Genomic DNA, 5,047 nt, shown 5'->3' with positions numbered 1-5,047 from the left:
GTTGTGTTATTACTATGTTTCTCTTTGTTTTCAGGTTTTTACTTTAATCGGAGCCCCGATCGAGAAAAGGAGTGAAAAAGAGCTAAAAAACCCTAAAATTCAGCATTTTGTACTTGTGGCTCCCACTGTGGCTGGCGCCATAGACCCTGCCATGACGTGTCCTAGCTCAACTTCCCTCAACTGCCACGTTCCCCACTACTTCCACTAAGGCGCCTCAGATTGGCCTTGTCGCGGACGCCACAAAAGGAAAAGTTTTCCCTCCCATTTTCAAGTTGAAGGGCATCCTTGTCATTTCCATCATTTTACTCTCCTATAAATAGAGACTCGAAATCACTTATTCAATCATCCAAACTTAGAGCAGAGGAAGATCCAAACTTAGAGCAGAGGCAAACTTAGAGCAAACTTTGTTTCACTTAGGCATATATTCAGTATTTTAGAGTGGTAATCGCTTCGCATTGGGGTGTTACCACAATTGTGTAATCAAGTTTTATGATCGAGTCTGTAATCGAGTTTGGAGCACTTTGGAAGGAAGTTAATCCTGCCGCCATTTTCATTTCCGCTTCGCATTTTATTCAACCCTCCGATTGGAGTAGGTTTTTATTACTTTGCCTTTATCTTATTTATTTCTCGCACTCACTTTACTTTATTTATTTCTCGCACTCGCTTTACTTTATTTATTTCTCGCACTCGCTTTACTTTTATTTATTTCTCGCACTCGCTTTACTTTATTTATTTTCCGCACTCGCTTTACTTTATTTATTTTCCGCACTCGCACTACTTTCATTTATTTTCCGCACTCGCACTACTTTCATTTATTTTCCGCACTCACACTACTTTTATTTACTTTAATGCATTTTTACTTTATCATGTCTAACTAAATCTATAAGGTTAGAATGTAAGGATCGTAATTGAACCGATAATCTGTACAATTGTTCGTAGAAACACTTAAGGGCAATTTTAACTTTCAACTTAAGTTTTCCCGCACTTAATTTCCGTTGGGTAAGATCGAAAGTCGTCCAACGTCTTTTTAAACTTAATTGTTTCTAACTATTTCAAAAACAGCGAAAGCGCTTTGTTTAGTTCATTAGGAGTTTTTAACTTAAGAAGAAAAGAGATTTTAAAACTATTTTCATACGCGTTTATAAGTTTAGAGTCTGGTTCGTGAGAACCTCTTTTGGTTAAGAAATCCAGGTTAAAATACTTTTCAATTTAGTCAAGATACTATATTTCTTAAAAATAGGTTTACTACTCTAACGCAATGCGCGCCTTTTTATAAGTGACAATAAGAGGGTTTGATTAGGGAGTACAACTCGATTCTGAATACGCGAAAGCGACAATTCCTGTTAAATTAGTTCTTTTCAAAGTAGGAAACACTGCCCATAAGTAGTTCTATTAGCAAGTACTTGGATTATTAATTGATTATGTGAATTACATTCGACCCTGTCTTTATTAATTGAACTTTATTCAACACTTTACTTTTCATTGCACATTCTAAAAACACCTATTTTGATTGCCTTTGATAAACACCATAACAATAGATAACGATAGATTGACACTTGGTCTCTGTGGATTCGACAATCTTTTATATTACTCTGACGCGTTCGTATACTTGCGAGAAGCACGCATCAAGTTTTTCACGCCGTTGCCGGGGACCAATTTCGTCAAATTTCATTTCCCTGTTGTTATATCGTTTAGACTTAGGCTATCACCCGCCGGTCAATGCGAAGAACTTGCAGCACCGAAAGTTTAAGCTTAATATACCCTCTGGCGGAACCTGAACGTTACACTCGCGCACGTTTATTCTTTCATAGAATTAAGAGAGCTATGGCCGAAGATCAAAACCAAAGACCTCTTAAGGACTTCGCTCAACCATCTAACGAAGAACCTAGTTCTAGTATAGTAAACCCAACCATCCCAGCTAATAATTTTGAACTTAAACCATCCCTGTTGCAACTAGTGCAACAAAGTCAATTCGCAGGTCTCGCTACTGAGAACCCAAACCAACATTTAAAAATATTTCTTCAATTAGCAGACACTTTTAAAACCAATGGAGGTTCTCCTGAGGCAATATGTTTAAGATTATTCCCTTTTTCCCTCAGAGATAAAGCCCTATCATGGTTAGATTCCCTTCCACCTAATTCCATTACGACTTGGGATAACCTTAGAAGAGTATTCCTTGCTAGATATTTTCCCCCAAGTAAAACCTCCGTTCTTCGAAACCATATAACTAGATTTACCCAAAACCAAGGAGAATCATTGTTCGAAGCTTGGGAGAGATATAAAGAGTTGTTAAGAGCATGCCCACATCATGGTTTAGAAAATTGGTTAATCATTCAAACCTTCTATAATGGACTTCATTACAACACTAAGATGACCATCGACGCTACCGCAGGCGGTGCTCTGATGAACAAACCTTATCCTGAAGCTAGTGCCCTCATCGAAGATATGGCTCAAAACCATCAATCATGGGGAGTCGAACGAGCGACAGTTGAGAAGAAGGAAGCCCAAGGAGGAGTGCATTAACTAAGCTCTATAGACATGATGCAAGCTAAAATGGACGCGTTAGCCCTTAAGGTCGAGCATATGTGCATAAACCCGAATACTGTAGCCGCAGTTTCGTCGGATTGTGAGATATGTGGAACCAAAGGACATCAATCTGCAGAATGCAGTCTATTAAACGAAACCCACTCTGAGCAAGTGAACTACACCCAAGGGAACCCATACTCTAATACCTATAACCCTGGATGGAGGAATCACCCGAACTTCTCCTATAAAAACAATAACCCTATCCAAAATAATGCACCTCCGAGACCTAGTTATCAAGCCCCAAGATCAAATCAACCTATGCAACCTGTACCACCAAACCCGAGCCTTGAGAAAATTATGGAAAATTTTATCACCGCTCAAACCCAACAAAACAAGGAGTTCATGAACCAGAACATTCATGTTAATGAACTGATTACCCAGTTAGGAACCAAGGTTGACCAAATAGTTACTCATACCAAGATGCTTGAAACCCAGATCTCTCAGGTAGCTTTAAACCAAGCCCCTCAGACTACACCTGGAGGACAGTTCCCTGGACAACCTCAACAAAATCCGAGAGGACAAGCCAATGCCATTACCCTACGAAGTGGGAACGCTTATGATGAGCCACCAAACCCAAGATTGAGTGAACCCAAAACTTCTAAGGAATATACCGAGCCCCGGGACGAAGTAAAGGAACCAGAGGAATCTGAAAACCAGGAAGGTCAAGAAAAAGGAGAAAAACCTAAAGATAAAACTTATGTACCACCCCCGCCATATAAACCACCTATACCATATCCGCAAAGACTCAAACAAGCCCATATCAATAACCAGTATCAAAAATTTATTAAAGTTATAGAAAAACTTCACGTAGAAATCCCTTTCACAGAAGCCATCACCCAAATACCTTCTTATGCAAAGTTTCTCAAAGACATCCTTACCAACAAACATAGACTAGACGATCCGAAGCCTTTAGAATGTAATGCTATTTCCGAGAACAATTTAGCCAAAAAAGATAAAGATCCTAGAAATTTCTCAATTCCTTGTCTTTTGGGAAGTCATGCCATCGAAAAAGATTTTCTAGACTTAGGAGCTAGTGTGAGCTTAATGCCTTTGGCGGTTTGTGAGAGGTTAAACTTAGGAGAATTACAGCCCACTAAGATGTCACTTAAGTTAGCCGATAGATCTGTTAAGTATCCGATAGGCATCTTAGAAGATGTTCCTGTTAGGATAGGTCAGTTATTTATCCCTACTGACTTCGTTGTCATGGACATCAAAGAGGACAATGCTATACCAATCCTTCTAGGTAGACCATTCTTATCGACTGCAGGAGCCATAATAGATGTCAAGAGAGGAAAGTTGACCTTTGAGGTAGGTGACGAGAAAATAGAATTTATACTTTCGAAATTTCTTATGGCACCTGTGATGGGAGACGCGTGTTATGCCTTAGATATCATTGATGAATGTGTTAGAGAATTAGAACAAGAGGAAACGAACCAACTTTTAGATGTTTTATGAAGATATCCCTCAGCCTTAGGATATAATATCTCTGACCTGAAAGGTATAAGCCCGTCTGTATGCATGCATCGGATTTCGCTCGAAGAAGATTCAAAACCCTCCAGAGAACATCAGAGAAGAATAAACCCTATAATGAGTTATGTTGTTAAAAAGGAAGTTCTTAAGTTACTTGAGGCATGTATAATCTATCAGATCTCGGATAGTAAGTGGGTGAGCCCTGTGCATGTAGTACCTAAAAAGGGAGGCATCACAGTCGTGCAGAACAATAAAGGCGAACATGTAGCAAAACATTTAGAAGGAGGATGGCGGATGTGTATAGATTATAGAAAATTAAATAAAGCAACCAGGAAGGATCATTTCCCTTTACCATTTATAGACCAGATGTTGGAGCGTCTAGCCAGACACTCTTACTTTTGCTATCTAGATGGATACTCAGGATTTTTCCAAATACCTATTCACCCCGAAGATAAAGAAAAAACTACTTTTACATGCCCTTATGGAACTTTTGCCTACAGACGAATGTCATTCGGCCTCTGTAATGCCCCAACTACTTTCCAACGCTACATGATGTCCATCTTTGCAGATTACCTAGATGGTATTATGGAAGTGTTTATGGATGATTTCTCGGTTTGCGAATTCGATTTCCACAATTGTCTTGCTAACCTTGAGAAAATCCTGGAGAGATGCGTGGAGGTGAACCTCGTGCACTGGGAAAAGTGTCATTTCATGGTGACCGAAGGAATAGTTTTAGGACATATAGTTTCCGAAAAAGCTATAGAGGTAGATAGAGCTAAAATAGAAGTTATAGAAAACCTAAAACCACCAAAAACCATCAGAGAAGTCCGAAGCTTTCTTGGACACGCTGGATTCTATCGGCGTTTTATCAAGGACTTATCCAAAATAACTAAACCTTTAACTGGACTTTTAATGAAAATGCCGAATTCATTTTCGATGAAAAATGTAATGACGCATTTAATATTTTGAAGCAAGCATTAGTATCTGCACC

General features: G+C 39.1%; 1 non-coding gene across 1 annotated transcript; it reads right to left on the bottom strand.

Annotated features, from left to right (window-relative positions):
• Positions 1–2,208: 2,208 nt before the first annotated feature.
• Positions 2,209–2,315, bottom strand: LOC127109991 (small nucleolar RNA R71). The gene has a single exon (XR_007797231.1). It is a non-coding gene; the product is annotated as a small nucleolar RNA R71 (small nucleolar RNA).
• Between the last annotated feature and the right edge of the window lie 2,732 nt (positions 2,316–5,047).

The sequence above is a fragment of the Lathyrus oleraceus genome, chromosome 7 (genome assembly GCF_024323335.1).
Source record: "Lathyrus oleraceus cultivar Zhongwan6 chromosome 7, CAAS_Psat_ZW6_1.0, whole genome shotgun sequence".
NCBI classification, from domain to species: Eukaryota; Viridiplantae; Streptophyta; class Magnoliopsida; order Fabales; family Fabaceae; genus Lathyrus; species Lathyrus oleraceus.
Note: the sequence above shows the minus strand (reverse complement) of the source record. Positions and strands in the feature narration are given on the sequence as shown.